At 47.0% G+C, this 20,192-nt stretch overlaps 1 protein-coding gene across 1 annotated transcript in view; it reads left to right on the top strand.

Moving 5' to 3' along the window:
- Window positions 1-16,650, top strand: part of BUD13 (BUD13 homolog) — a 564,524-nt gene extending 547,874 nt beyond the window's left edge. Inside the window, exons 15-18 of the transcript XR_008551042.1 lie at window positions 3,214-3,369; window positions 12,245-12,311; window positions 14,225-14,464; window positions 16,545-16,650. The gene's annotated coding sequence lies outside the window, so the exon portion shown is untranslated. The remainder of the gene's footprint in view (window positions 1-3,213; window positions 3,370-12,244; window positions 12,312-14,224; window positions 14,465-16,544) is intronic.
- The last annotated feature ends 3,542 nt before the right edge of the window (window positions 16,651-20,192 follow it).

Raw genomic sequence — 20,192 nt, 5'->3', positions numbered from 1 at the left:
CTTTATTTCCCTCTTGAGGTAACTTCCATTTTCTCCCTTTCTGTTCTTGTTGCTTTGTGTTCAAGGATTGTAAATAAAATCTAATTCCAGGTTGGAATTCACAATAACTGCCAGTGATATCCTAGAGAGATGTGTTGAGAGAGATTCTAAGGCTACTTTTGGGTTAGTGAAACTGGATAAGACCCTCTGACTGAAGAGAATTTAAAAAGTGTGATCATTTCATATAAACCTGACTTCTAGAATTGGAGCAAACTCAAGACTTCAATCAGGCAGCGATCTTGACTCTGCATCCCTTTAATGCTCACTGTTACAAAGACCCACTTTTATACCCCCACTTTCTGTCAGGAAGTCCCTAGCTCAATCCCTACCCCATGAGTCATTGTGAACCGTCCCCTCCCTCAAGAGAACCCCTGGCATTGCTCACTGTCTCCTGTCTGGTGCGATGGCTTCTTTGCTTTAGATAGTCTAGTCCTTGGGCAGGAATTACTGGTTTTATATCTGTGACCTCTCTTTGTCCTTCCCTACCTCACTTTACGGGTCTGGGCTCTTGGTGGGTGGTTGACACCTTTTGTGTCAGAAATACCCTGGCCATGTCATCTCTAGATAAGACATTTGCTTAGAAGTCTGCAAAGAAAGTGTAATGTCAACAAGTCATTTGCTCCTTCTCCAGATCTCTGCACTTTCACTGGGTCCTTTCTTGCAGCCACACCTCTCTGTTTCCCTCATACAACCCAAGGCAGCATTTCTAAGTGTACCTGGGAGCACTTCCAGCCCAGCTGGGGCCAGAGAGATTGGTGTGCAGTTGAGCTGTGGACATTCACGGTGCTGATGCTGCGTTCAAAGAGGTGATGGCTTGAATGGGATCTTGTGGGAGAGAACTGGGGACCTCTGCCACAGTGATAGGAGCTTCTTGTGAAAGTCAATGGGAGATGATTTGAGGGCTGTGATCATTCTACAAATCTTGTTTTCTACAACCTGAAGTTTTGCTGGGACTGGTGGAAGAACCTAGGAGTAGCTGATCCAGATGAGAGGGGCTACAGCTACTCCCCTTTGGAAAGCTGGAACTGACAACGATTACTGGGAGGCGCAGGCTGTTAATCTGGACACAGGGTGCTCACAATAGTGATAAAGTGAATCCTAATGTTTGGAGATTGGGCATTCAGGAAATGTTTTAGTGAGTAGGGTTCAAGGCAGCATAAGGAAAAGGCTGCTGGAAAATCATCTATTCATTGATCTTTCATCTCTTGAATGGTGTGTCCTCAGTAGCTGCAATGTGCTAAGAATGGTGTCAGACACCAGAGGCACAGAGAAACTAGACACGGCCCTTGTTGTGGAGGATGTGGGGTCCATGCAGGATTCTGGAGCACAAGAAACAAGGCAGGGAGAAAAAACAATGAACTTGGAGCCATCCGTTGGAGGCAGGCAATAAGGTGACTTGAGTACGATGCTGGAGAATTTAGCTTTTATCAGGTGGGATATGGGGAGGCCCTGAGGACATTTTAACTAGGAAAGGATATGTGTGTATAAATAAATATATCAATAGTACCTATAAATAATACAGCTGGCACCTCTCATAGGTGGCTTCATTTGGCAGCCCAGGGCATGAGCTGCCCTGACTGGTGTGATACTTCCGATGAGTTGCATAGACTCCCCAGATGGCTTTCCAGAACATTCAGTAACACTCTTTGCAGATGGTTTCCTTTCAAGCTTCACCAGCACCCAACAGGCGTTTCCTGTTTCTAGTTCTCTGTGGGGACTCCAGCAGCTTTCTCCGTTATCCCAGAAGCAACCCAGCACCCTTTTCTGCCATCGTGTGGGTTGCAACTATACCTTCTCCAGTGAGGTCTAAATCACAGTGGCACTTGTGTGGTGAAAGTCCAAATATTTAGACTTCTGATGTGATCAGAGGTGATACTATGAATGTAATTTTCCAATATCTTGTAATGAAATGTATTCGTATTTGCAAGATTGGTATACCAATATTTCCAAATGATCACTGCATGGTGTAAAAGTTCTACTCCGAGTATGAGATGGACTAATGGTTTTATTGTGCCCTAGAATGAAAAGGTTTCCAATTCCAAGCTGCAAATAAACATTAAGAAACTCACCCTTGTTGAGTTTTGATGTAATTTCCAAGAATATCTACAATTATCAGACGAGACTAATAAAATACTCCCTGCTTTTCCAATTACATATCTGTATGAAGCCGTATTTTCTTCATATACTTCAACAAAACAACATATCACCACAGGATGTTTTCAGGAGCAGCTAAGAGGATCCAGCTGATCTCGAATAAACCAGACATTAACGAGACTGACTTGTGAATGTGTAAAATATTGCTACTGTGTTCATTGATTTTATTTTGGACAATTAAAATATTATATCAATATGTAATGGGTTTATCATTGTTACATTTAAATGATTAATACATATGCTTTCTTGTCTTTTTCTAGACTTACTTATTTTCTTTATATCAGTGGGAGAACTCTGGGAACTACACCTGAGGGGAGTAACAAATGACTGTCCAAAGATTCAACGATATAAGAAAATAATTGATCAATAAATACTTTCAAATTTTCTCAGTTTTAGCTTCTTGTATGGCAAATAGCCATAGATATAACCTAGGACCTAAGCAAGTGCTCTTTGAGAGCTTTCATAAATTCTAAGATTATAAAGAGATCAAAATCTTGGGTGTTCTAGGGCCTTCCCGGTGGCGCAGCAGTTGAGCGCTGGGTTGTGAAGCTGCCCCCAGCCTCTGCAGCACCAGTTCGATCCCCGGCTGCCAGGCGAGGGTCCCACATGGCGCGCAGACCTCTCCTGCCTCCCGCTGCTCCCCTCAGCAGTGTATTTTGTCCGTCTGCCTGTTCTGCTCCCTGCTCTGGCTCTGGTGAATTCTCTCACCCTCCCGCGCTTCTGACTGTACCCAGTGCTTGTATAAATAAATAAATAAATCTTTAAAAAAAAAATCTTGAGTATTCTAGAAAGTTGCCTTCAAAATGCGAGGTCCATGAGTTTGAAAGTGAGCAGCAGCTGAGGTCCTGAGGCATGTTAGCCATGGCGATATCTCTGTACCAGGGGGTTAGAATTCATATACATCTGCATCCAGATGTCTACCAAGCCTTCAGGAAGAAGCAGAGAAACCTCTCCTGTTTTGTTTCTTACAGTATCACGCTTGCCTTCCTGGAATATTTGCACCTGTTTATGTTGTCACAGGCCACTACCTTTGCTGAACCTATCACCAGTGATGGAGAAATCCCCATTGTTTTGAAGAAGTCTAACCTGTGGGTGACCTTGCACAATGGGGCTTCAGTGGTACTGGGGGACTATTCTGATGCCACCTCTGCACGCGTCCAGCAAGCCACTTCTCTGGTAAGTGCTTTTCTGGCATCCCATCTATGAACAGATTCTGCTGCTGCTGATCTGCTTTTCCTTTTGTCTTAAAGTGTGTTGCTTTCACCTCCCTGCAGTGGATGCAGTATCTGCGTGTTTTGACTGCTTGCTTCCTGTTAGTCCTTGGGGAGGATGCTAAAGATACCTCCTGTGCAACAGTAAATGAATAAAGACCTGGCTGCTCAGCACTCACAGGAAGGGGTCACTACCCTGAGATACCAAGAGCTCCCAAGAATAGAGTGAAAAAGTCTGGGAATGAACTCTGTATTGGAGCTGAAGTACAGAGCAGGCTTTCTTAATTTTTCTAGTTAGAATGAGGAGCAGAAGTTGACCTTAGGAGGGCCCATGGTGACTTATGGAAAACTTGTTTGAAATGTACCCCACTGGGCAGTATTGGAGATATCCAGTCTTTTCCCCATGAGTGGATCGACATTCTTGATATCGAAGATTCCAGGCCAGATGGACTGGAGTCTACTCTGCCTCATCTCAGGTCCTCCAAGGGTCAGAGCTACCAGAAAGGGAGGTACGGAGAAGGGTGCCCTGCAAGAAGGGGACCCCCGTGTTGTGAGGAGAGAGCAGTTTCCTGCGCTCATCCATCACCCACATGGCAGATGCCTTCCAGTGGGCCTCTGGTGGCAATTCCCTTGAGATTAGCCCCAACCTGCACCTTCTGTCCCAGGCCCCAGGGGGCCTGTGAGCTCAACCAGGGCAAGCTTCAGGCTGACCAGCTCTGCAGAGTGGGTAACAGAATGGAGGATGCTCCTCAGTCACCTCTGAGATAAGAAAGAACAAAACAGAGAAGGAGAGGGAGAGAGAAGGAGAAAATCAAAGACTAATCCTAAAAATTCTCCTTTAATCTTAGAGCTTCCAGACCTAGTTTCCCTTTCATCTAGGACTGCAAAGTTATCTAGTTATTTTATGGGTAGTGAAACCACAAGGCGAAGAGAGGGTGGGGGAGATTAAATTAATGAGCAGGTAAGCAGGTTTATTATTTCGTCTGATCCTTCCTTCCTTCCTGCTAATTTCTCTGAGCCAATTTGGGAGGCAGAGCCTATCATGTTAACTCAGAGACAGACTATTGTATCCATGTTCTTTCTGAAGCCATTTATCTGAAGGATATTAAAGATCCAATTTACATAGACATTATAGCATTGTGAGGAGGGTGTGTGCATGGGGGCACATCAGAGTGAGCAAGAGGGGGGTGGACAAGAACTGGTGCCCGTCCCCGGGGGCCTGTGTGTGCACATGCTCAATCTGCAGAGTCTCTCTTCTCCCTTGAGGCTTGCAAAGAAGTTTGCAGTCGCTCAAGTTAGTTCAGGAAGTCACTGGACCTTGACCGAAATCAGGCTCCAGGCAATGTGGGAACATTTCACTTTGTGGTTCAGCTCTCAGGCTCCTACATCTCCTTATTGCTACCAGATCCCATGGAGGTGATGGGAGCCTCTAGAGTTTGATATCAGCTTAATTGGACGCCGGGCTGTATTGCCCCAGCCCGTGCATGTGCCTGTGTGATGAGGACCGGGGTAAGGTAGATGCTAGGAAGAAGAGGTCAGGTTCCCAGGTTAATCCTTGGCATCCAGGTTAACTGTCCAGTGCACAGAGCCCTCGGTTCTGCAATGGAATGGCCTGGGACATCATCTTGGGGGAGGGGTGGCGTTTTATTCATTTATGAAACAAACATACAAACACCTACCCTACCTATGACCCTGGCTTGTTAGGATGAAAGGGGAAGATCTATGTTACAGAACTCTAAACAGAACTTGGCAGAAAGGAGAGAATAACACACACAGCTCTGGTGGTTTATTGTGAAGATTCTTTAGCAACATCCAGTTTCCCTTTACTGACACTGGATTCACCAGAGAGACATCTGACGGCTGATTTGGCCTCCTGAGCTGACTTGCTCACTAGCCCATGCCAGTGGCAGTGCTGGTGGCCCAGCAGGGGCTACTGCCATTGTGAATGAGTGCTGGCGTTTACTTCAGTTCTTCGCTTCAGTCTTTGATTCTTTCATTCATTTGGCTGCCATGAAGACATGTGCAATAGTTCATAGCCTTGGCTCCACTTTGGATCACCTAGAGACTTAGGAAAAATACCCATGTCCAGGTCCCTTTCCAGATCTCTGGAGTGGCTCCCTGGGCACTGATACTTTTATAAAGCATCCCAGATTGTTCTAATGAGCATCCAGGGCTGAAATGTTGACCTGGTGTGTGCCACGCAGCGTGCTTGCATCCAGAAGATACAAAGATGAATCAGATGCTCTTAGCTTGATTTAAACCATCCCCTTAGCACCAGAGTATTTCCAGAAGAGGTCGGTAGTTATACTCCTAATTTTGCAAACTTGAGCATCAGGATGAGATGCAAACTTCCTATCTACCCCCTGAAAATGAAATGAACTTCCAATCTACCCCTTGCTTGTAAGCCTAGCCTGCTGGCCTTACTGCTTCAGAATAAGAGGCCCTCCCCAAATCTCAGATGTTACTGAGCTCCTCTTGGCCTCTTGCTGCAGCCTCTCACCTGATCCAGGCATCTCCTAGGTCCCTCTCCCTGCCCAGGTTCTGGACCAGGTCCTTGTGGAATCCATAGGGGACGTAACCTTAGGAGTCTCTGCCTCATATTTCTTGCTGGAGCTCCCAGAGAACTGACTCTCCTCTTCCTTCCTGCAGCCTAGACTGCCTTTGCACCTGCAGCTAAGTTCATGGCTTATTCCAGCAATAGTCACTCATTTGAAAAGGAGAAAAAAGATGCTGATATTCTTGCTGATGCATCTAGGTCATGAGATGAGCTCTGCCCACTTTGTTTTTTTATGAGATGACCAGGGACACCACCTCCAGGCAGTCATCCTAGCTCTTTTCCAGCTCCATGCCTTTGTACTCCATACCTCCCTTAAGTTTACTTTCCCCGCCCACTGCCCTAAGAAGCCAGCGCTCTGCATGCTTAGTCCTGTGCCTGTCCCAAGTCAAGGAGGTAGTTCCAGCTCAGGTCAGGTCTTGTGGTCATGGCTGCTTAGGAGCCTGGCTTCCCCATCACTGCTTCTTCCTTGACTGTCTTCAGAGCTTGCTGCTACTATGGGATGGGATCGTTTTATCATTCAAGTCTGTTAAGAATCTGTTTCTTTCTGTGTTCTAAACTTTGTTCCTGTCTTCCCAGGGACTTAAAATACTGTCCTTGAACTGAGACGGGACCCCTGCGCATTAAGCACACTGGAAACTTCAAAGCTGCGTGTGTGTTGTTGCAGAAGGTCCCAGGGGAGCGGCAACGAGTGAGCATGTTTGCTATAGCACAAAGAGAAGCCTCGCTTCTTGATGGAGTTGATCTGAGGGGTGGGGGCGGGAGAGGGGTTTCTGTTTGTCTGTGGAGGAGGAGAAGATTAGGGGAGGAGAGGTTTAAACTCTGGGAGCACTTGCTGGTATCAGCAGCCTCCTTCCCCAGGTGGGCACGGTCTCCTACCAGAGCAGAAGCAAGTAAGAGGCCAAGACCTCTTGAGACTCTACAGCTCAAGCTGCTTGCCCTTGAATGATCATAAAGCACCACCATTCATGTAGCACGTTTCCAACTTGACCTCATTGGGTGCTCATGCTAGCCCTGTGAGTAGGAAATGCTGTTACTACAGCTGTCACATGAAGGAACACAGGCTTCCAGAGAACAACCTGCAAGCTTGAGATTGCCCAGCTCTACCTTCTTTGAGATTGCCAGACCTACCTTCTTTCTTCTATCAAAGCTGGCGATTTGGTTGCAATATCTGATTATATGATTGTTGGTGCTTAGAAAGAAGGCTGAGTTGAGAAGGTTTTTGAGATTGCCTCTGGGCTCAGTGGCAATGAGAGCTGCCATTGGCTTCTATTTATCATCCAAACAGAGACACATAGGGGAATAAAAGGAACCCGATTAATAATAATTATGCCTGAGCAACAAATATAAATTGGGGTGAGCCAGGATGTACCATCACCTAATTAAGCAGTGATGTGTGATCTGGAAATTGGAGTTGGTGGTGGGTGGGCTGCCATTCTGTAATGAACATGTCCACTCTGCACTTATTTCTATGGCTTCTCAGAGGATTTCTCTTCTCATTCCCAAAGGACAAGCTTGGCCATTCATGTCTTGTAAACACTTGAGTAGGGTAGTCATATGTCACCTCATGTGACTACAACCCAGACCTCAATCTACCTTGGCCTCTGTGCTCCCAAATCCTCAACCTCCTCATCTTCTGGAAGGAGAACAGCCATAGAATAGGGGTTCAAGGGAAGGGGAGGCACACAAGTTGAGCGCTTCTCTTTGGGACAGCATCATCAGCATCACCGCCCTCCCTACCATCCCCTGGCACAAGGATGGTTCTGTCATCTCTCAAAACCCACTCTTGTGCTGATTTGACAATCATCTGTTCACTGCTGGAATTTGCTGTCAAGCCCTCTCACCTTCTGTCTTGACTAGTTCTACATGCTCCTGACTTCCTCTGTCCTTCTGCTGTGGCCCTGTCTATTTCATTTCCCTTGTGCTGACAGACTGTTCTTTGTAAAAATTCAAATCTAACTGTCCCATGTCCTAAAACACTTCATTGATTTTCTCCATTTGGTATAGTCTGAATGTTTGTGTTCCTCCCTCCTACCCACAATGCGTAGGTTAAAGCCCTAACCCTCAAAGTGACACTATTGTGGATGTGGGTCCTCTGGGAGGTGATTAGAATAGTCGTGTGGATGAGGGTGGGGCCCTCATGGTGGGATTAGTGCCCTTAAAGAGGAGACACCTTAGAGCTTGTGCTGTCTCTCATGCACGTGCTGAGGAAGTAGCCCAGCTCTACCGTGCTGTGAGAACACAGCAAGAAGGCAGCGGCTGCAAACCAGGAGGAGAGGACCTGACAAAATGCTGCCAGGCTGGCACCTTAACTGTGGACTCCCAGCCTCCGTAACTGTGAGAAATAAGTTTCTATTGTCTAAGCCTCTCAGCCTGTGGTATTTTGTCATGGCTGCCTGAGCACTAAGGCAACATCAAAAACAATTAGGCTCACTTTCGCAGCCCTCCACAATCACTTTCCATTACTCCCCGGTACAGACTGTGCTCTGACATTACCAGGTTATTCACCATGTTGTGATGACATGCACGGCACATATTTTCATGCCTCCTATCTTTGTACATGCTGTTCCTGTTGCCTGGAATCTCTTCTTTCACCTCCTTTAAGGTCTGGCTAATGCCTACTTTGCCCTTAAAGCCCTAACTCCTGCCGCCCGCCCCGGCCCCCAAGCCCAGCAGAAGTAATTTCCCCACTGACTTTGCGATGTGGTGTCTTTGACCATATGCTTGCTGGCTCACAGCTTTATCCCTCCCTCCAGATGTGAACTCAGGGCTAGGAGTCGTCTGCTGTTCATTTCTAACAGGATGCCTAGTACATTAGGTGCTTAAATCCTGTTGAGAAAGTAATAAATGCCCCAAAGGATGGATGAACAAATGCACGCATGAGTGGCATCAGACCCTTGGGCAGAGCTGTTCTCTACAGAATTGTTCAGGTCATCCGGGGAGTGTACACTTGGTTCACAGGGAGTTTCTGCACAGAGAGAACCAGGGGGGAGGCGGAGGACAGGGAATTAGCTGCAGAGACTGAAGAGATCTACAGCTTTGCTCTCGTCTTCCTGTGACTCCCTCTGGGTAGAGGTCAGAGGGCAGCAGTGGGAAGCTGTGGGGTTGGAGCTGCCTCATTGCAGGGCCCAGTCACTGGCTGAGGAAGCTCTGCTGAGAAGTACAAAGTGGAGAATGAGCCAGAAAACAAGCTGTCCTTTTTACTGTAGCGTGCCTTGTTCCCCTCCCTAAGCTTTCTCTTCGGCCCCAAAGATGTAAGTGACCTTCTTTGCCGGCCTGCAGTGGCATCCACCCCATTCCACCCTCCCCCTCTTGCATGATCCTGGCCTTGCCCCTGGGAGGGCCCCTCAGGCATCTGTGCTCCATGGTCTTCCTCCTCACTCTCCTTCTTGGGAACCCCATGCTCAGTAAATCTTCCCCCTACCCTCCACCAGCGATTTCCCCCAGGGTGGTGCTGCAGATGTTAGGGCGCAGGCTGGGTTTGGGGGAGAAGTTAGGCTGAACTGGGGCCTGGAATAGGAAGTTCCCACCCCATGAGCTACCCCAGCCTCCCTGGGAGACTCCACTTAATCCCCCAATTCTTGCTCTGAGGGGGAAGGGGCCCCCTTCCTGTTTCCCTGGCCTCAGGGCTGACCCCTGGCTACAAAACTGTTGATCTGCATTTTTCCTTTTTGCCCAGCACATTGTGGCAGCCCAATTAGTGCCTTGCAGAGAGTTTCTCGAGTCTGAGCTATCTTCCTCCCCAACCTTTCACCTTCCGATTCCGCTTTCCTGCCCTTGTAGGGAGATGTTTGACAAGCTCTTTTCCATTTCATCTTCAAGCCCGCTGACGCTGACGTACTCAGAAGCTCCGCTGCTGTCTTCCATATGAAAAGCAGGTTAATTAAGGCATATTTTCCAGCTTGTTTTTAAAAGGGAAAACAAAAGAGAGAGAACAGGTATCCTAGCTAATGGTTCCTAATTGTTTCTTTCCCAAAAAGTCTTCCGCATGAAACAGCCTAATTGAGAACTTCCTGATGCTGCATAGAGAGGCCCCAGCCTGACTCCTGCTTTTCCTTCTCTCAGGATCCACTGCAGCTCATCTCACCGTGGGCGCTCCCTTCCCCTTAACTGAGGTTAGGGGTTACCGTGGACTCTGTGCAGCCCAGAACCTTCTGGGGGCACTGCAGGGCTTTCTGTGCCAGCCATTGGGAAGTGGTGAGCAGACAGCCCTCACCTGCGAATCCTCCTTAAGCCTTGCTCCTGATGAAGGCAGTCACGGTGCCCAGGGTCTTGCCTCTTTGCTGGGGCGACCTGAATCCAATGACTGGCCCATGCAAAGGTGGAAAAGCCTGGACCCTTCTTTTCTGCTTGGTGCATCTCGGAAATGCCATGCCAGTTTCGTTTCCTGTGGTGTCCACTGCAGCCTTTAAGGACACTGTATTTCACATCGATTCCTCCCTCTGTCCAGTCTTGAATCCTCCCCTTTCCCGTGTTGTTGAGCCCGAATACTTCCGAATAAGCTTCCTGTGCTCTAATCTCCATGTCAGGCGCTGACTGCTGGGCAACTTGACCTGCAACAGTGAGCTTCCTCTGTGCTCCTAGTGTCCCTTCTCGCCGCCATCATCAGTGGGCACAGTGTGTTGTGACCAAAAGTGACACGTTAGGAGGGACAGGATGTAGTGAGGTCATTTATGTATTTTTCATGTAGCAGAGATAAGTTGATTTAATTCTTTTATTTTTAAGTTTCTTTTAATTAATTAATTTATTTTATACAAGCACTGGGTATAGTCAGAAGCACGGGAGGGTAAGAGAATTCACCAGAGCCAGAGCAGGGAGCAGAACAGGCAGACTGATGAAGTCCACTGCTAAGGGGAGCAGCGGACATGGCAGGAGAGGTCTGCATGTCATGAGGGAATCTCGCCGGTGGCTGGGGATCGAACCGGTGCTGCAGAGGCTGCGGGCATCTTCGCAGCCCAGCTTGCAACCGCTGAGACACCGGGGAGGCCCAAGCTGATTTGATTCTTTGAAGATATTTTTATGCTCTGTTAATTCCTACAAAACACTGTCTCTTTCCCTATGATCTGTCATCTCTATCTACCTGTCTGTCTGTCTACCTAAACTTACTACCTACTGGTAGCTCTATTCATCTGTAATGGATGAGGTTGGTACTCTACCCAAAGCCCCACTATGCTGGCATCCCCACCCTGCTGTGACAGTTGGTTGATAACAGTTCCTAACTGTGCCTTTTTATGGAGTGACTCCCAAGCCAAACAGGTGGCCCTTTGCTCTGAGGATATGCACTCACCTTCCCTGGTTGGAAACCTCAGGCAGTTACTAATCTGGCAAGGCGATGAAAGGTCAGCCCTCTTGCCTCAGGGAAGGCCATCACCCTGGTACAATTTGCACTGCAGAGAGCCCGTGAGGTCAGGCTGAAGCTAGTTCTCAGCTAAGAGCACATGCCTGCTAAACCTTTTGCCCTCACCCTGTGTCCCTCAATCCCCCTTCTCTTGAGTATACTTCCCCAATAAATTGAATTGAAGTCCTCAACCCAAGTTCTACTTTTTGGAGAGACTGACCTAAGATACTTGGTATCCAGAGTACACCTAAAAACATCAGCAAACAAAAACCAAAAGCAGACAATAAGGATGAGATTCTAGAACTGGATTGCTATGGAGACCCCACTGTTGGTGGCAGGTGGAGTGTTGCTGGTCCCTGGCAGTTTGTAGCATTGTGGTTGTCAAGATCGTTTCCTAGGTGAGCTGGAGAGGTGCTGTCGTCACCAGTTTGAAGTCTTGGGAATTTGTGAGGTGACTTAGCCTGCTTGGGCTGCCATGACAAAACTCACACACTGGGTGGCTTAAATAGCACAAGCTCATTTTCTTGCAAGTCTGGAGGCCAGAAGTTCTAAGTGAAGCATGGCTGTAGCCTGTGAAGGCCCCTTCTTGTGCTCTCTGTGGCCTTTTCTCTGCGCCCATGCAGCCTTGGCCTCTGTCTCTGTCTCTCGCTTCTAAAGATGCAAGTTACATTGAATTAGGGCCCCAAGTCTGGCCTCATTTCACCTAAATTAATTCTTTGTAGGCCCTGTTTGTGCATATAGTCACATTGGGCTTCAGCACAGGACTTCGGGAAGATACAGTTCAATCCATATCAGAGGGGATGGGGAAATATCTATAAAGACTGTGGAATTGGATGACTTTTGCTAAGCACTATTGAATTGTTGAAGAGAGAAAATGGCAGGCACAAATCTATTAATTAGCAATTTAAAGCAAAGTCACAGCATTTAAAGAGACCTTTCCTCCTGCAGCCAGAGGCAGACAGGACCTCCGTGTAACAGTGACAGATCTCCAAAGAAGACTGAATTCTTAGCTAAGGTAAGTCACCTATGGTGAAAGCAAGGCCTGAGAGGCAAGGGGCAGGGCCCTGACACTGGGATGGGAGCTTCTAGTTCCCCAGAATTGGTTCCCCATCTGCACAAATGGCAGCTTCCTTTGGTTACAAGACAGAGGCACTTACTTGCTGGAGGCCGGTGCAGAAGCTCCAGTGAGATCTTAATGCCTGTCCTCTGCATTCCTGCCTCTGCCTCCCCTTTTGTTGGTGGTTTTGTCATTGAAGTTTTTGTGTGTGTGTGTGTTCAAAAATCTCCTCATTAACTACATGACCCACATATATCTAAGTCCAATTTACCTTATGATTTCTCAAGTTTCAGTTAAGTGCTAATTCCAATCTACATGTTCTGAAAGATGGAGAATTTTGTACTAGAAAAAGTTTACCAGTTCAAACTGAGTTAGGAGGCAGAATCACACCACATAATTAAACTTCAGCTTCCTGAATTCCATCATAGAAAGCCAAAAAGAGAGAAAAGAGGAAAAAGAGAGAGAAGGAAAGAGGTGTTTATTTACCTGTTATCCTTTCTTTCATAGCTCAAAATTAATAAGTAATCAAATGAAAGAGCTAATGTTTGGTTTTTGAGCTTTTGAAAGTCCACGCTTTGAGATTTTAAGGATTTTCAAGCAGAATTCTTTTTTAAAAATAATTTTTTTAAATTTTTTTATTGAGGTAACATTGGTTTATAACATTGCATATTATTATTATTAATTTTTTAAAAGATTTATTTATTTATTTATACAATCACTGAGTACAGTCAGAAACATGGGAGGGTGAGAGAATTCACCAGAGCCAGAGCGGGGAGCAGAACAGGCAGACCGATGAAATACACTGCTGAGGGGAGCAGCGGGCATGGCAGTAGAGGTCTGCATGCCATGTGGGACCCTTGCCGGCAGCCGGGGATGGCACCGGTGCTGCAGAGGCTGCGGGCAGCTTCGCAGCCCAGCTTTCAACCGCTGCGCCACCGGGGATACCCTGCATATTTTTTAGAGGCATAGGTTCTGACAAGACCCCTTTTAGTTTGCATGCTGGATTTTAAAGCAGGCTCCTCTATGTGAAACTCTTGATTTCTTCTATACTGTGGACTCTTCACATTAGGCTTCCCCACTTTGGTCTGAATTAGTGAAGTTTGACTAAATGTGGACAGCAAATGAATTGCAAATTATATGTAAATGTGTATAAATTAGCACCAGTTATTAGAATAATTTGCATCAACAGCTCTATAATTAGGCAGCAACCTGGGAGAGAAGGGCAGTGGGCAAAGGATGGAGGAAGCTGGGCAGGTGGCCCAGGGGTTTTGGGGTCCCCACCTCTATGTTAATGAGGCTCCAGTTTTCCTGCCCCATGCCATTTGGCACAAGACCTTGGGGATCTAAAATCCAAGCCCTGGCTTTGCCTGGTTCCTGGAAGATTCCCTGTTGGTGCTGCTGGGGAACCTGGCTTCTCCTGCTTAGTGGGAGGCTATGGGATTTGGGGTGTAGGAGTCTCAGATCTATTGCTTTCAGGTTGACGTTGGCCAAATCACTCTCAGATCCTTAGTTTTCTCATCTAGAAGATGAGATTGGTGAAAGTGCTGCTCCCACATGAGCCCCAGCACCACGAAGCCCAGAGGCGATCCTATATTGTCCTGCACAGTCCCCTGCATGCATTTGGTATTATTGTAACAACTGAGTCCATCTAGCCAGCAAGTGGCTGATTCCAGATGGAATCCAGGTTTGTCTGACTTCACACCCTTCTGCATGGAGGCCTCCCGCTGCTGAGCAGGAAGCATGCACGAGGAAGAGTTAATTGCCATGGTGTCCATTCTTGTGGCCCCATGTGGCTTCCTTCCTCATGCAGGCACAAGTCTCTTGGGGCCAGGGATTGTGTCCTCTATGCCTTTTGCATTTTATTTCAACAGCTTTCTCTTGGCCATGTCTGTTGAGCACCTGTCTTAGGAGCCCTGTCTGACCATGGACTGTGGATGGTCTTTCTCTTTCTCTTTCATCTGGAGCAATGAGGGAATGGCACCAAGTTCCCATGCCCTTGTCTGTATCTTGGATAGTCTACACTCGGGGCAATAGCCACTGGGACACAGGGAGTTGCGAAGAGCGTATGATGAAAAAGTGACCACTACTTGCCTTGGGAACGAATCATACAGGTATTGTTTTGAGCATGTTTGCCATCTTCATTTGCTGTGAACACACAAATTGTGCTCTGAAGCTAGCTCAGAAGGGTGTCAGGGGATGAAGGAAGAACACTAAGATGTGTGAGCCATCCCTAGGCAGATCCTTGGGGGAGAGGGTGCCTGTCATGGAATAATCATGGGGTGTAGGCTCAGTGTCAGGGACTGGTTCCTGCTCTGTGATCATATAAACCTTCCCTTTATCTGTATCCTTCATGGAATGACTGTGAGGATAAAGTCTGATTTTATATGTAAAAGGAGTTTACTATTATTTTATGGGGATCCAAGGCTCCCCCTCCCCACCAACCTCCAGGTCTTCAGTTTCTGCCTGCCCTTCCAAAATGGCATCTGCCCCTCCATCTTTCAACACCCACACAACACCCACGCAACACACACACTGAGGACTGCTGGTCATTCCTGCTGTCCTTACGCTCACTCTCTTTCCTGAATAACTTTTCCTGCTCCATTTGTTTGGCCAGTGTCTGCTGATCAATCCATCCATTCAATAAATGATTGTTTTTAAAGATTTATTTACTTATGCATGCAAGAACGGGGATACAGGCCAGAGGTGTGGGGGGTGAGAAGATTCACCAGAGACAGAGTGGGGAACAGAACAGGCAGACTGACTGAAACACACTCCTAGATAGGAGAGGTCTGCTGCGCCATGTGGGTTGCTCCCGGCCAGGGATCAAACTTGTGCTGCAGTGACTGCAGATAGCTTCATAGGCTGTGTCTTAACCCCTTGAACCACCAGGGAGGCCCAATAAATGATTTTTTATTGAGCATCTACTATGGCCAGTCACTCTGATAGACCCTGGGATGCAAAAATGGTCCCTTCCCTCCTGGAGTTTACATTTTCTGGAGCATTTACTACTCAGCTAAAATATTACCACCTTCTGGGCCTCCCTGGTGGTGCAGGGATTAAGACACAACCTATGGGGCTTCCCTGGTGGCGCAAGGGTTAAGACTCAACCTATGAAGCTATCTGCAGTCACTGCAGCACGAGTTCAATTCATGGCCCGCCAGGGAGATACCCACATGGCGTGGCAGACCTCTCCTGACTCGCCCGCTGCTCCCCTCAGCAGTGTATTTCAGTTAGTCTGCCTGTTCTGTTCCCCACTGTGTCTCTGGTGGATCCTCTCACACCCCACACCTCTGGCCTGTACCCCAGTTCTTGTATGCATAAATAAATAAATCTTTAAAAAAAATAAAATATTACCACCTTCAGTGACATCCATCCCCTCCCCCCCCAGCAGATTTAAGACTTTGTCCCTCTCCAGTGTCAGAAGTTCTATTGCTGTGCCTTTAACATTTGCACCTTCCGCCCTGCTCTCCTCTCATACCCCTCTCTCTCCTGTCCTTCCTTCTCTTTCTCGCCCTGCTACTGGCAGCCATCTTCTTTGTCCTTCCTTGAAATTTATGAGGCCAATCCTTGAAATGAGAAGGTGACTACTTTCAAACAGATAAAAGAAAACCCTTCTTTTCCTAGCAGATAATTAATTTGTGTCACTTGCTGGTTGTGGAACATAATTGAGGCCAAGGGCTTAAGAAGGCCCTGAGAAGGAATTAGACACGTAGTCACACCAGGGGGAACGTATCACTCACTCGGCTTCCCCATCCCTGGAGGGTGAGGTTAGCAAGCCCTGCCCTGAGTGGGGAGCGGAGAGATCTCAGCCTATTAAGAGGCCCCAGCCAGGTGCAGGGTTCACTTACCACATAGTGAGCTGAGCACCAGCTCCTGGCATTGCTGATGGGCTTGTTGTCAAAGAGTGGATGGAGGAATCGGAAGCCTTAGATTCAAGTCCCAGCTCCGTCCTTTAACTAGCTGAGAGTCAGACCTACTTCTTAACTCCTCACAACCTCCTGTTCCTAGGAACCCAGGAATGCGGTGGATTTCCCCTCCCTGGCAGTGAGGTCTATGGAGACTTGGCAAGCTGAGGGCTCCTGGATGCCTGCTGGCTCTTTACCTTTGGGCACAGGAAAGGCAGGACACTGGAGAGAGAATGTTCCCTAGAACCCTGAAGGCTGAAGCTGTCAGCATTGATCTTTTCTACAGAGACCACCCTGTGGGGTATGTCATCTCAGCTGAGACCCTGGGAACAGAACCACTGGACATCCCTGAGGCCCAGGCCTGCATTCGGCACCAACCAGCTGTGAAGTCTTGGCAAGTGTTTCTTTAATTTGTTGTTTCCTTTCTTAACTCTCAGTTCTTTAAATCTGCACGGGGGACACAGGGGCTTGGAACAAATAGATACTAGATGGTGAGTGTTTCAAAGTGGATTCCTCACAACTTTCGTGAGAAATTTCAAGAAAGAAAAGAGTTCCTTAAGAAAAATTCAAGAAAAGTTTGAGAAATGCTGCCTAATATAGAAAGATAACCAGAGTGCAGATTAGCATAATGCAGTTATTAAAAGGCCTATAGTTGGGGGAACTGTTTTTGTTCAGCCCTAGTTGGGTCCAAATTTTTGGAACCCTTATTATCGCCCTGTGGGTGTCTATGCTCAAAAATTCTGCTTTGGGGAGCATGTGACAAAGCAGTCTCTTGATTTTTTTTCCCAGTCAAATATTTTGTGTGTCCATGAAGCTCATACGACTATTGCTTACAATCGGGGGCGCGGGGGCTCACCCCTGCACCAAAGATTTCTCAGGGGTCAGCACTGTGCCATTGGAGTTTCCTGTTGAGCTTCTGTGCTATCTCCTTCTTCCCAATCATGTGTTTTGTGCTAAGATGACATTAACCAGCTTTCCCTAAGCAGGCGACAAAGGGAGGTGGCTGGCAGGGGACCCAGCAGCTTGGGAGCCCCAAATAGGTAATTGGCAGTGTGCTGCAGGTGCTGACATGTTGCACTTGTTGCAAACTAGCCCCTTGAGGCACTACAAGAGCTGAGCCTCGGGACCTGGTCGCAGGTGCTGAGCCCCTACCTGTAGAATACCAACCAAGAGCAGGATTGTGCTGAGCAACTCAGCCTTTCCTCAAGAAATACATGGGGCTCTTCAGCTGTGCCAGGAACTGCATTGACTGCTGGAGACAGAGGTGACTCCAGCCCAGCCTCTGACCTTAGGTGCTCTTGGAAAGGACAGGAGATGGCATATAGACAGGTAACTGCATCTATTCTCATCCAGTGATAGGAGCTGTCACCTGGGAAGTTGGCCTCCATCCCAGATCTTGGGGATTGGAATCCCTAGGCCCAGGCATCTTTGTGTGATATGTGGCTAGAGTGAGAAATTACTGAATGACCTGGATTCAGGGCCTGGGAAAAGCCTGCATTCTAGAGTCACAACACTGACGGTGTAGCCCTGGATAAGGCCCTCCATCTCTCTGCTCTTTACCTTCCTATCCCCCAGCTTTATTGAGGCATAATTGATGAATAAGTAAATAAAACAGTAAGATATTTAAAGTGCACATGATAATGATGTGATACAGGTATTCATTGTGAGCAGACCCCCATCTAGTTAATGAACATATCCATCATCTCGTTTGGTGTATGACAACATTAAAGCTGGAGTGTCTTGACAGATTTGCAGTTATACTCCACAGTGTGACCCACTGCAGTCGCCACATTGGACTTGATTTATCTTACAGCCGAAAGGTGCTACCCTTGGACCAGCCTCTTTCCGTCTCCCCCAGTTCCTGGCAACCACTTTCCCACTCTGTGTCTATGAGTTTCACTTTTTTTAGCTTGTGCGTGTTAAGCGCTACCTCGCAGTATCCATCTCTCTCTGTCTGGCTTATTTCACTAGCTACTTTATCGAGCATGCTCCTGCCTGCGTGGGAGGAGTGATGTTGGAGCGGGGTATGAAACACCTAGCCCAGGGGCTAGCAGGCGCAGGAGCTCAAGGGGTGGCTGCCTGTCTCTGTATATTTATTGATGTGCAGTAGAAACACAGAAAACAGAAAAGTCACCCTTTGAGCTCTTCCCCACTCCTCATTCCAGAAGGTAGCAGGGAACCAGGCTGGGGCAGTACCGCTGCGTTTGGCTTAGAGATTCCATGTACCTGCAGGGCTTGACATCAGTCCAGACACTTTAGTGTCTTGCTTTTTACAGAGCAGAATAGGGAAGGGGGAACTGTGAGGTTGCAGAGTTGCTGGGCCCTATTTAGCCAAGATCCAGATTCCTGTTACAGCAGCTCATTTGGTCTGATTCACACATTTAGTATCTAAGCATTGACTTTTGTGCAGCATTTGTTAATTTCCTATGGGCATGCCTCATTGTCATTGCTAGATCCTTAAAGCCAGGAACTGGACATTTGACACCTCTTCTTCCCTAACCTAGTGCAGTGCAAACAATAAGCACTCAATAAAAACCTGTGGCTAATTGATAATTGATCTGTTGCAGCAGGAAGGGCAGATGCCAGCTGTGGCTGTTTTGTCTTCAATTTGGGTTCATTTCCACCTTTAAAGAGCTTGTGCATTATTATATTATCATATTATGCAAACCAAATATCCTAAAAAGACAGATAGTTAACAAACAGACTAGTAGATTAGGGATGGCCTATGGGATTCAGCCTAATCAACTAGCCTACTTATCTGCCTGTGATCAGGGCCCCGAATCTTTATCATTCAGCCGAGTGAAGCAACATACCAGGTTCCCAGAGGAGTAGAACGGGATTTCAATTACATATCCATTTTTTTATCACTTCACTGAAATAACATGGGCTCCCTGGCTCTAAATTGCTAAAAACCAGTTTAAGTTAGGGAGACAAATAGACACTAATTACAGAGCAAAGTGGAGTGCAAAGCATCTAGGCACTTGGCTGAGCGATGCCTTCCGTCACTCCCTCCAATGCAAAATGGGAAGAAATTAAAGTCTCTGCTCCTCTACTCCACTCTCAGGAACCCCTCCCTACAAGGGGGTGGGAGAAAGGGGGGGTACAAAAGAGCCATCTGTGGAGAGAAGTTTGGATGTTCTTCTTTTAGCCTTGGCAAGCTATTAACTTGAAGACCATGGCATCTGTTTCTTTTGTATAATAATCTGTGCTGTTGTCTACATTCTTATCTATTTAGAGGCACCCTCTAAATCCTAATCATACTGCAGCTTCTCAGTGAAAAGAGTAATAACATATAAGCATCAGGTGACCCGACTAATGCCTGCTCCATGACAAAGCAGTTGTATGACCTTGAACTAGGTACAAGACCTTCATCTTTTGTACTTCAGTTTCTTCTTCTGTAAGGTGAGATCCAGTGATATACTGGCACATATTTACACAGCTCTCCAGGGAGGAAAAGCTCTTATCTGTAGCTTTTGCCAATTTCCATGGTGTAAATGCTCCTGCTGTCACTGAACACAGAATTGGGCAGAGATGCTCTGAGCTGCCCTTGTGAGCTGGCATGAGAAGGTACCAGCAACCACCAGCCAGGATTGCTTCCATCATGTCATCAAATGATAAATGGTGGCCCCTAAGAGCATATTCAGTCTCTCTCCCTGTCTAGTTGGACACCTATCTCTAGTTCTTAAAGCTAAAATTAGTTGGCAGGTAACAAGAGAAATCGCTAGCTTCCACCCCTCTCAGAGGTGGGTAGCATTTTCATCATGAGATAAAAATAAAATACAGAATTTTGTTCATTATTTATATCAGTCTTTGAATATGTAGTAACAGTTATTAATAAAATGTAATAATCATATTCAAACTTTCATTGAGTGGAAAGAATCTCTTCTCTGCCTTTGTGTCTTTGTGAAGGAGAATGTGGACAATTTATTCCATG

The sequence above is a fragment of the Talpa occidentalis genome, unplaced genomic scaffold, assembly GCF_014898055.3.
Source record: "Talpa occidentalis isolate TD23 unplaced genomic scaffold, MPIMG_talOcc4v2.1 talOcc4.12, whole genome shotgun sequence".
In the NCBI taxonomy this organism is placed as follows: Eukaryota; Metazoa; Chordata; class Mammalia; order Eulipotyphla; family Talpidae; genus Talpa; species Talpa occidentalis.
The sequence above is the reverse complement of the archived record's forward strand: the minus strand, read 5'-3'. Positions and strand labels throughout refer to the sequence as shown.